Source organism: Salminus brasiliensis, chromosome 18, assembly GCF_030463535.1.
Source record: "Salminus brasiliensis chromosome 18, fSalBra1.hap2, whole genome shotgun sequence".
Classification (NCBI taxonomy): Eukaryota; Metazoa; Chordata; class Actinopteri; order Characiformes; family Bryconidae; genus Salminus; species Salminus brasiliensis.
Window position 1 is genome coordinate 15708310 of NC_132895.1, and position 12454 is coordinate 15720763.

The following is a 12454-nucleotide window of genomic DNA, read 5'->3' on the forward strand; positions in this document are numbered from 1 at the left end:
GATATCTGTTCATATTTAGTGATTATCTGTGTCTATTTGTTTGGAAACTAAATATATGGTAGTGTTGGCACTCTTCTTCCAGACAAGCTCATCAATTCTACTCTCTGCTGAGGAGCAGATCCCATGTACGGGAGTTTAGTTTTTTTTCAATAACATGAACCCCAGCATTGTTCGCCAGACTCAAATAACTGCATTATAATCTTTCCAAGAGTACGTGTAGTTAATTAGCTGCTGATGTTCTGTTTGTGTAGCCTGTAATTAAGTGCATTATGTTCTGTTGGTTAACATAGACCATATAACCATAGATCAGAATATCTGTACAAAGAAAATGGTTACATTACGCAGATGCAATTACAGGACAATTCACATGACACTTTAAAAAGAAAAAAAATATTACAATGTTAGATATGATCGCAATGCCAAATTAAGGGTGCTATAAGCAGTTCTTTGAACAATACCAGAGAAGAACCATTTCTGACTCTATAAAGAACCATAGAGATGTAAGTATGACGACCTTTACGTTGGAAAGAACCTGTAAATGGTCGAAGTTGTTCTTTACAAAACCAAAAATACATGGCATCACTAACTGATGTATTCATGGACAATGAAGACTAACAAACCACTAGCAAACCGCATACACCAGACATGTCTTGATAGCTGATCCACTGCAATTGGAGAAAAAAGGAGGATTGTGTAATTTTTTGGCCAAGTTCTTTCTTTAAAAGTGGCTCTGAGTTTGAGAAGATTTTTGGTTTCAGAGTCATTAAGGCCCTTTTTCAGCCTGGTCTGGAGTGGAGAGCAGAAGGGGCTGAATCATGCCCTTGCCGGGCGGCTGCTGGAGCGAACTGTGTACTTGGTGATTTCTTCCTGTGGATTGTGGGTCTGCTTGGCTGTCATTTCGTCTCCCAGCTTCAAGTCATTAGAGGGGCTCGGGCTCTGTGCTACGGGGCCCCCGCGAAGGCCGTAATTATTGCTCGTCTCCTTAAAAAAAGTTTGATGGGTTCCTCTCGAAGTCGCCGTGACCGGTAATCAAAATTGATTGCTGCCATTTAGGAGGAACGGCATGTCTCCCGGAGGCCTTCAGGATTAAACCTAAGAAAACAATACAAATGAGATGCGGAAGAAGAGAAGGCCAAAGGAAATGAGAGGGAGAGATGTGGAGGGGAAAGAGAGATGTGTGTGTGTGTAGGGGGGGGGGTGTTAGGGGGACAGAAAAAGAGACAGAGAGAGCAAAATTGAAAAAAGGAAAAAGACTAAGTATGAGAGATGAGTGGAGAAGGAAAGATGAGCGAAGAAAAGGGAAAAGCAAAAAAAGAGTAGAAAGAGAGAAGAATGAAGAGGGAGAAGGAGAGAAAGGCGGGGGTTAGAGGGAAGGAGAGATAGACAGTAGATAGAAAAAAGACAGATGGGAGAAGAGAAAGAGGGAGAGGACAGAACTCATGTGGTAAGTCATCAGCCTCTCTTTCTTTCTCTCTCTCTCTCTCTCTCTCTCTCTCTCTCTGTGAGTTCCTCTCGTCCCTATTGTGTTTACAGCTAGCTTCATTTCAGCTTCAGGCTTCGCCTCGGCTAGATGGATTGCAAAGGAATGAATGAACAATGCTTTTTTTTCTTCCTTTCTTTGCAGCCACCCCTCTTCTCAATCTCAGCACACAATCCTTTGCTTTTTGATAACACAAAAAACAAGCGACTTGTATTCATTCATGTCTTTAGGCTACTGGAAAGTTCTGAATTAAAAAGATTGCAGAATAAATGCATTCAAATTGACCATGACAAATTAAGAAGAAGGCATTGCTCTCAAAAGCCACTTTTTGGTTGGAATTCAAAAGGAGATTGCCTGGACCTGAGTTGTTTATGAAATGACTTCAGCCCTTTTTTAAGAACTAAAAGGCAGATGTTGGCACAGAACAGCTTTTTTTTTACCGACAAGGGTTTCTGATATTACTTTTTCATCTCATCTCAGGTCTGCTAGCAAGAACTGTAGAACATTAATCTCTTGTGTTGTATGGCAACAGCAGAGGTTCTAGACGTTTCTAGGCACCCCCCCCCCCCCATGGCGTCTATCAAAGCGTGGAATATATTAGACAGCAAGCGCTCAGTCAGTTTTTGAAGGTGATGCATTAAAACAGGAAAAATGGTCAAGCATGAGGATCTGAGCCACTTTGACAAGAGTCAAATTGTGATGGCTAGACAACCCAGTCGTCTAGAACATCTCCAAAACATCACATCCATGGAGTCCTCGCCTCATAATATGCAGGACTTTAAGGATCTGCTGCTAACATCTTGGTGCCAGATTTATGCTATGATTTATGTCCTTGGCAATATTAAGCATAATCCTTTAGGTCATGTCATTCAAAAACCCAAGTTTGTGTTCTTCTGTAATGGAAGTGTAATGACCTTTGGCCGGCTTTCAACTGTTTCTGATGTTTGGGTACGTCTCTGAACATCATGGACAGGTCTCCACTCTTTCACCTCATCATCCAGCGAAAACACCAGTCATTACCTTTGTTCACGGCTCCTCATCGGCCTCTTTCAAACCATTTTGGGAGATGATGAAGGAGAAAAGGGTCAGTGGTCTTCTTGTACCATCCCAGCAGCAAGAAGGGGGGAAACTGACTCTCAACACAACCACTGTGCAGAAGACGAAGCCAGTCAGCGTGGTGGTTTTTGGCATCTATGGCTGAGATTTGCCATGCTGTGAAGCCCTGCCAGCGGACGAAAGCATTTCACATGGCCTTTTTGTCCTTGCTCTTGTCGTCGCTTTTCCCCCCTTTCTACACATGCTTGTTTGTTTCAGAGTGCGCCATGCTGATCCAGTACTGCTCTGTCTCTTCTTAATCATAATCAAAACCTCAGCACACATCCACATCTGTGCCCTGCTGGTGCAGGTCAGCCTGTCTCTTCTAGTTTCTCAGAGTCTCTTGTTGGAGCAGGCCGTCAAAAGTGCAGCTTCTAAGAGGACAGCGTCTGAAACAACACGGTAAATAAGAATCAGGAGGATGGATGTTGTGTCCTTTTAGCTCAGTGTGCTGAAGAGGTTGTAGCCAGTTTGCATTTTATCTTTGCTCCCACTTGCTTTCCCGAGTTTGGCCTTCTTGAGTCTTCAATGAACAAAAAAAGAAGCCTGTACTTTTCCTTCTGATGTGTTTTCATCCACAGTTTGGTTCAGCAGAGGTTGTCCAGTTTGTCTTCAAGGGAGCGGACAATGGAGAGAAGAGACAACACTGTCTGTTTGTTCATTTCATTGCGAGTTTGAGCTCCTCTTCTGAGGACACAGATGCAGTTAAGGCCACAGTCACAGTGCCTGATTCTTGTAGCAACCCATATTTCCACACCAGTGTTTAAGGGTTGTCACTTCGATGTACCAAACTCTCATAACTCACTGATGCCAAGTGAATGTTGATACACGCTCAGTCGTAATTGTGTCTCATGTGAAGCAAAAGGCCACCATCTAAGTGGGGTTACGGAAGTTTTCCAGGCAAAATCATCTCTCCAGTTCGAAATAATATCAATTAACTGGGATATTCAAAAGATATTCATTTTAGAAATATGCGGATATTCTAACGGCAGATGGTCACAACGCCAGTCATTGGGAAAACATGTATGGAGGGGAGAGTGTACACACTGGTCGAGGACACTGTACTTGACATGTGGTCTGATTCTGCAAAATCAAGGCAGTCCCAGACTGCCCATCTGCACTTGCCTTTGGGGGAATCCCTACTGCCGTCTTCAAGGACATTCTGGTTTGCAGAGGGGTTGGGGGAGATCTCTACTGCCGGCCTATTGAACTGCCTTGAACTTCTTGCTTTGACTTGAGGAAGGAAAATGTGTGCAAAACTGTAGATGAGTAGAAACAGTGCTTTTTGAGAAGAGACAAAAGTATTGAGACACCTGCTCATTTATTGTTTCTTCTGAAATTAGTATTAAAAGTTTATCCTGCTTTTCTTGGGAGTTTGTTCTCTGGACAGCAGAAACAGCCAGGAAAGACTTTCTACTAGATTATGGAGCATTGCTGTTAAGATTTGATTGCGTTCAGCGACAAGAGCATTAGGCAGGCCAGGATGTGGGATGATCACCACCCCATATTCTTCTCAAAAGTATGCTGGTGGGCTTTACACCCCTGTAACAAACGCCTGGCATTAGGCATGGTGCCAATAGGTTCATGTTTATCTGCTTTAGAGGGACCTATTCAATTGCCAATGCTTCTCTAAAGAGACAGAGACAAGCTGGGTGTGTGCATTTGCAAGTCATGCATTTGTCAGAAGCGGCATCATACATGGACATATAGTTGGTATTGCCACAGTCAGAACAAATGCTCATAACGTTTATTTTACACCATGTAGAATTATTTTTATGGTGCTCCACCCAGGTTGAATTGTAGAGAACTTTCAATGTGGTGGCAATATCACATTAATCTATTATTATTATTATTATTATTATCTATTATCAACAGTGATATTTACTATAGCATTGATCCTGGGAGTAGTTTTACAGGGAGGATCATTTTATCACTTTCAAATAATTAAGAATTATCTAATTATAGATAATGTAGCAACAGTTTTGCTCTATCTGTTCATTTCTTATTAGATAAGATAGATAAGCTCCCCAGCTAAGGCTTTGTAGAGATAGGCCTACACAAGAGCATGTGCTCTCTCATTAAGACCGTTAATGTTACAATGGACATTTATGGCACACATGAGGATATTTATTAGCTATTCATGGCTGGACATGAGCAGAGACACAGGTCGCCTTTGTGATAGATCCTAGACACAATCCTGCCCCGCGACATCTCCAACACCGTTCCCATCCCACACCCGCATTACCCAGCACCATCCAAAAACTGTGGTTCTTTCATTACCACTGATACTGTGTTAATAGACTTCATTCATTACATTATTGTTCCCATGGGAAAACAATCAAGTTTGTCCCTATCCCTGTTGCCACTTTGAGTGACAGTTTAAGCCCTGTGATGCCATAGACGTCCATGGCTGGAAGTCCTTGCCTTACTTTCTCTGGGTGGGTAAGATGGCAGTATCTCTCCCATTACTCTGGGCATCTGTTAGCTGATGTAACAGCTGGCATTTTCCAAGCGTGCTCAACTGTTCAGTGATGTTGTATTGGCAACCGTTCGTAAAGAACTGGGGAGTAAAATTGGGAAACATACATATATGCCAATACCTGCAGCTTATGATGGAAATACACTGTATTATAAAGGATAATAAGGATAAAGGAGACATTATTGTATATGTGGTGGAACGGAATTGTGATCTCAAGGTCTCAGTTACACCCAAATAGCAATTATTGAATAAATAAGATAATAGAATATAAAAAGGGTAGACAGAAATAGATAAAAGTGGGAATAGTAGGGTAATTAAAAAGGAGCAGCAATATGATCAGAGTAGTCTAGTTTAGGCCTCTCTGTGGTTAGTCCTTTCCACTAGTAAACACTTCCTTCAGTGGACTCCTTCATATGTATGAAGCAGATACAAAGTTTGAGAGGGTGGAAAGGAAGTCAGCGAGAAACAGAAGTGGAATTGAAAGTGGGTGGACGCCACTGGACCTGTCGTCTTGTTGTCAGCGGGGCATGGAGGCCATGCTGGGCACTATTCTACTTTGCTCCTGCAGCGAACTGGAGGCACTGGCTGACAGCATCGTCCCACCGTCACAATGGGGGACAACCACCTGCCACATCTCAGGACGCTGCAGCCTGTGTTTGTGTCCAGAACCGCCCCGGAAGGCAGGAAAGGGCATGTTCTCAGTCGGAGACGTTGTTGTTGTTTAGGTCGAAGCACTTGTGCTAGTTCTTTTTCTTTTTTTTCAGACTCACCAACAACAGCTATGCAAATGATACCCTGCGTGGTTTCAACAAAATGCCGTTACTTTTATCGCCTTTCTTTGCAACTGCTCATTTAGGAGCTGAAAGATGAATATCTTGAGCTCTTCTCAAATATTCCGAAATATTCCAAAATGTGTGCTCTTTACCTGCGTGCACTCACTAAACACCTTGCCTTTGAATTTTTCATTCTTTTACTCCTGCCCACTCTTCACCATTTGAAATATTCCCCCTTTTTTTTTGCTCACTTTGCCTCAGTTCTCCTGTACCGCATGGTACCAGTGCAGGTTTCCGGTGTCACAAATACTCTTCCCATTAGGGCTGACACTGCAGTTATTCATGTTTTCATAATGCTATAATTATGGCTGTCTCTCCACCTGACGCCCAGTCACAATAGATTACCAACTGCATTGGCCGCCTGCCCCTTATCAGTTTGTTTTAATCCCCACACATTCCCCAATCAATAAATTGAATTAAATCATTAGCGCCTCCCTGCCCTCCCTCCCCGACAGCCAGATCCCCGCTTTCAAGCCGGCCGCTCTAATTAGTCCCACATTATTCTAATGACACATAAAAGACGCGCTGCGCGATGTAGAGGGAATGGAGAGAGAGCAGTGGCTGTGGGGGAGCAGGCTAGAGTAAAGCGTGGGTCTGCTCGCGAGGAGAGGAACTTCTGCTGTTACCAGTTGTTTCCATCAGAGATGCACGAGACAGTCCTTTGCAAAGGTTTGGGCACCCTTCGCCAAATGACACGTTGTGTCATTTAGGAAGTAGTAAACAGCCTCTGTAGTGAAGTCCAGAGGCTTTTATTGTCATTCCATCTGTGTACAAATATGGGATCAGAGCAATACAATAAATATGATATATAACTGAACAGACTTTACACACAGTAAACTGAGGTAGAAGAGAACAGTTCTTATGTAATACAGTATTTAGCAGCAGTAACCTTATAGGTGTGCAAGTTGGCACATGGTGGGAGCATCAGTACAGATGTGTATGTGGGTGTGTGTTATGAGCTAGCAGCTAATCAAACATAAAACTGTAAAAAATGCAGTTACTCTGTCTTCCATAACATTTTCATGAAATGAAAAATTAGAAGTGAGGCCTATGCAGACGTTTGGCCACCTCTAAGGTTCAGGAAATAAAAAAAAAAATTGTTTTATTTCTGGACGCCCCTACTCCAGACATCCAGCCCAACAGCGGTTACAGAGGACTGCTGAAGGTTAAATGCTTGAATATAATTATTGATTTATTCTGACTCCATAAAGATTGAATTACATGAGTGATGTCTGAATAGCTTCCAACATGAATACCCAAGGGTCATTATTATTAAGAGTTAACAGGTTAGGATAATAAACAAAGCAAACCAGTAGGTTAGACTTCATGTTGATTTTAGGGCACACAGATGGGTTTATTAATGACTAAAGTAATGAGGTTATAACACAGATATGAATAACACCTGCAAAGTATTAAAGTAAAGGTCAGAGTGAGTGTAGCAAATAAGTAAATAGAGAGATAGTGTAAGAGAGAGAGAGAGAGACAGCAAGGGCGCGATAGCCTGGGTGCTCCAAAGCAGCCCCATGCAATCTCACCGCCTGGAGTTCTTATTTAGATAGTTACAAAAGCATAGATAGTTAAGTGCCCACATGTTGCAACCCCCAACTGAGTGAATTCCCCCTTTGGGTCATGCTGTAAACCCTTCTGAGGTGGGGGTTATCACACCTTGCAAATGCTTTTATTCAACAGGGCTAGATATTTTTGGGACGTCTTGCGAGCACAGCTTGTTTTAAAGTATATCTGCAGATCTTCTGGGATCAGGGGACTGTGCCGGCCCAAGCTTCAGTTAGTATTATAAAAGCATTAAAGACCCACCCCCATGTTTCACAGTTGGCAAGGTGTCCCTTTATATCACACGCTTCTTATGACTCTTCTATTATGTTTGTGGAAGCAGTGCCACACATTGGAACATTGGTGCACCATCTTCCTGACTCTTAACTCTGACTCTAAACTCTTATTCTTGCCGTAATATGAGGAGGGAGGAGGGGGGGGGGGTGGTTGTTTTCATGATCTTCAATATCTCATCTTGACCTTCACAGCTTCCTGAACTGAACAGCCCTTTCTTAAATTTAGTTTACAGTGCAAACAAACATGCTGAAAACACTCGTCTATCTTTTTATAGCCTTCTCTTTCTGAAGTATAGATTTCTGAATCAAATAAATAAAGATTTTGTCAGTGTGCTTATTAAAACAATAATTATTGTCAATACAACTGTCAATAATGTGACAGTTAATGTCCAGCATCTGCAAGGTTAGCTAAATGTCTCTTGTCGTAAACTAAAGAAGCACAGTCAGATAGCACTTGGTCATGGCTGATCAACTGCATCTGGGCTCAGTGATAAATAATGTTTGTTTGATTATTTGCCAAACTTTTTCTTTAAGGAGCGTTTTAATATTTTACTACCAACCCTGAAGTTCTACATCAGTGCACCCCGACTTTCCAATCCCTTCAGCAGCCTATAGCCTTACTTCTCTCACACATCTTCATTCAATGCAGAGTGGGTACACAAACTTTCATTCACACAGCACACACACACATGCTCTTACACACACACACACTTTCTTAGAATATAGATGTATTGGCTACACACTCGTGATGTTTTATTTATTTGTGTTTTCACTCGAAGATTACACTGCCCTGACAGCATGATCAAAGGTGAGAAATGCGTTGCCTTGGCAGCAGGGTCCGCTCATTCAGCCTCAGTGTGCACGGGGCCTTAGGACCATGGGGGAAAGAGGGGGATTGAGAGAGAGATGGAGGGTAGAGAGAAAGAAAGAAACTGGTAGAGGGGGGAAAGAAAGAATGAAAGAAAGACTAGGAGAAAGAGAGAATGAAAGAGAGAGTGGGAGAAAGAGAAAGAAGGAATGAAAAAAGAAGTAGCAAGAGAAAAAATGAGGGAGAAAGACTAGGATACAGAGAACGAATGAAAGCAAGAGAGAGACTGGGAGAGAGAGAACGAATGAAACGAAGAGGGAGAGAAAGAATGAAACAGAGGGAGAGAGAGAAAGAAAGAATGAAAGAGAGAGAGAATGAATGAAAGCAAGAGGGAGAGAGAGAAAGAATGAAACAGCAGGAGAGAGAGAAAGAAAGAATGAAAGAGAGAGAGAATGAATGAAAGCAAGAGGGAGAGAGAGAAAGAAAGAATGAAAGAGAGAGAGAGACTGGGAGAGAGAGAACGAATGAAAGAGAGAAAGAGAGGCTGGGAGAGAGAGAGATGGAAGAAAGGAAGGAAGAGGGAGAAGTTGATCCAGATTCACATGCTCTGGATGACTGCATGACTGCAGGGTGTGTGTGTGTGTGTGTGTGTGTGTAAGAGAGGAAGGAAGTAAAGTGTGAGAAGGCCAGGAACACTAGAGCAATGATAAAGACTTCTTCCTTCTTCCAGCGACTACACACACACACCCGCGCGTCTCCGGCTGCTTGTAGAGATTTATGCTGTTTTTTTTTTTCTGTTTGAGCGACACCCCCCAACACACACACAACCACGCACACACACCCCTGCCTGCTTCCTCTCCTTTGGAATGAAAGTTAAAGAGCATGGCTAACCAGCTGGAGCTCAGAACAATCACACCAGAGCTGCAGCATCGGGGTCTGCTTTCAGCCGCTCGCGCCTCCGAAGCCTCTAATGATCACTGATTATTTCTTTATTTATCTCCTCTTTTATTTATTTATTTATTTATTCATGCTCTATCCTCTATTTCTGTCTCCTTTTTTTGTCACGCTCTTTTGAACTTGGCCGATGCGGGCGAGAACAAACGGCGTGTGTGAGAGCTCTCAGTGTCGTAAATGGTCTGTGTCGATCGCGGTTGGGTAGGAGGGGGGGTTCTCAGGCTTTCATCTGCCTCTCTATCCCCATCTCCCTCTTTCTATCCCTATCTCTCTCTATTTCTGTATTTCTCACTCTCTGTCACTCTCTCCCTCTCTCTCCCTCTCTCTCCTCCCGCCCGCCCCCCCTGCGCTGTGTGCTCTTCTCCATCATGTTCAGCAGCAAAGCTGGCCTTATGGACTCCTCATTATTCTTGGGGGAGAGAAGTGTGTGAAAGTGTGTGTTTTTGACTCCATTCCTGAACCTAATTAAGAGAGAGACCCTGAACTTGATTTGAAGACCACAAAGTTGGGAACAGCATGTGTGCTGCTTCTCTCGCCACAACTTCCTCCGTCAGGGAGAGACGCAGTTGCTCAAGCTAAATTAACTGAGCCAGGAAGTGTCGAGTGTGTTTGATATTCAGAGTAACACACACACACCACACACACACCCACACACAAACACACACAGAGCAAGAAAGTGTTGAATGTGTTTAATATTCACACATACGCAAAAAGAGAGAGAGAGAGAGAGAGAGAGAGAGAACCAGACTTAGCTCTAGTCTGTACTTTGTCTGTCTCTCTCTGCTGACTCTGCTGTGGATCTCTGACGTGAAGGGCCCGATAGCTCTGTAGTTTGGACTGGGTTCTGGTGTTATTGTGCCAGCGTTTGAGTCAGATGTGTTCAGTAAAAATCAGAGTAAAACAGGTGTGATCAGTGGAAATCAGCCTGAAACAGGTGTGATTAGTAAGAAATTTCCTAAAATAGGTATCAGTGGAAATCAGCCTGAAACAGGTGTGATTAGTAAGAAATTTCCTAAAATAGGTATCAGTGGAAATCAGCCTAAAACAGGTGTGGTCAGTGGAAATCAGCCTGAAACAGGTGTGATCAGTGGAAATCAGCCTGAAACAGGTGTGATCAGTGGAAATCAGTGGAAACCAGCCTAAAACAGGTGTGGTCAGTGGAAATCATCTTAAAACAGGTGTGGTCGGCGGAAAAAAGTCTAAAACAGGTGTGATTAGTAAGAAGTTTCCTAAAATAGTGATTAGTGAAAAGTGGCTTGAAATAGGTGTGATCGTTGCAAATCTGTCTAAAACAGGTGTGATGTGGAAATCAGCCTAAAACAGGTGATCATGGAATTTGTGCGGTTGTGGTGTTTTTTTTATTTTGAATATATAAATTTTTTATATTTTTGCAGAATTCTGCATGCATGGCTAGTTTGTCCCATCTAGTGCAGTCAAGTTTATTTAGCGGTTTCCCGTTTTTACACCGGATTTTAAATTGGATGTTTGTTTTGTGAGTTTTTTCCTGATTGCATAAAAGGCTCTTTATGCTTTTTCTTTTAGTGCTTTCACTTCCAGAGGAAAGTTTCCTGAGGTGCTGATTTTAGATAATGTAAATAGTGCTCAAGGGCAGTGATTCCTGGTGTTCTGCTCTTTTCGCTCTTCCTGTCTTTCTCTCTTCCACTCATTACTCCCTTTACTGTCTCTCTGTCTTGTCTGTCTGTCTGTCTGTCTCTCTCTCTCATTACTTTGTGTCTTTCTTTACTCTGTCTCTCCTATCCTCCTATAGTCCCTGTTTCCTACCTATCCCCCATCTTCACTGTCTCCTACCTACCCCCATCGTCACTGTCTCCTGCCTATCCCACTATTGTCACTGTCTCCGGCCTATCCCACTATCTCCACTGTCTCCTGCCTATCCCACTATCTTCACTGTCTCCTGCCTATCCTACTATATTAACTGTTTCCTACCTATCCCCCTATCTTCACTGTCTCCTGCTTATCCCCTATCTCCACTGTCTCCTGCCTATCCCACTATGTTTACTGTCTCCTGCTTATCCCCCTATATTCACTGTCTCCTGCTTATCCCCCTATCTCCACTGTCTCCTGCCTATCCCACTATCTTCACTGTCTCCTACCTATCCTACTATCTTCACAGTCTCCTACCTACCCCACTATCTTCACTGTCTCCTGCCTATCCCACTATCTTCAGTGTCTTCTGCCTATCCTACTATATTCACTGTCTCCTGCTTATCCCCCTATCTCCACTGTCTCCTACCTACCCCCCCATCGTCACTGTCTCCTGCCTATCCTACTATATTAACCTTCTCCTACCTATCCCACTATCTTCACCCTCTCCTGCCTATCTTACCATATTCACTGTCTCCTGCCTATCCCACTATGTTTACTGTCTCCTGCTTATCCCCCTATATTCACTGTCTCCTGCCTATCCCACTATCTTTGCTGTCTCTTACCTATCCTACTATATTCACAGTCTCCTACCTACCCCACTATCTTCACTGTCTCCTGCCTATCCCACTATCTTCAGTGTCTCTTGCCTATCCTACTATCTTAACTGTCTCCTGCCTATCCCACTATCTTCACTATCTCCTGCCTTTCCTACTATATTAACTGTTTCCTACCTATCCCCCTATCTTCACTGTCTCCTGCTTATCCCCTATCTCCACTGTCTCCTGCCTATCCCACTATGTTTACTGTCTCCTGCTTATCCCCCTATATTCACTGTCTCCTGCTTATCCCCCTATCTCCACTGTCTCCTGCCTATCCCACTATCTTCACTGTCTCCTGCCTATCCTACTATATTAACTGTTTCCTACCTATCCCCCTATCTTCACTGTCTCCTGCTTATCCCCTATCTCCACTGTCTCTTGCCTATCCCACTATGTTTACTGTCTCCTGCTTATCCCCCTATATTCACTGTCTCCTGCTTATCCCCCTATCTCCACTGTCTCCTGCCTATCC

At 43.2% G+C, this 12454-nt stretch overlaps 1 protein-coding gene across 6 annotated transcripts in view; it reads left to right on the top strand.

Moving 5' to 3' along the window:
- cadm1a (cell adhesion molecule 1a) overlaps positions 1 to 12454 on the top strand; it is a 325258-nt gene that overhangs the window by 244172 nt on the left and 68632 nt on the right. The gene's annotated exons all lie outside the window — the stretch shown is intronic.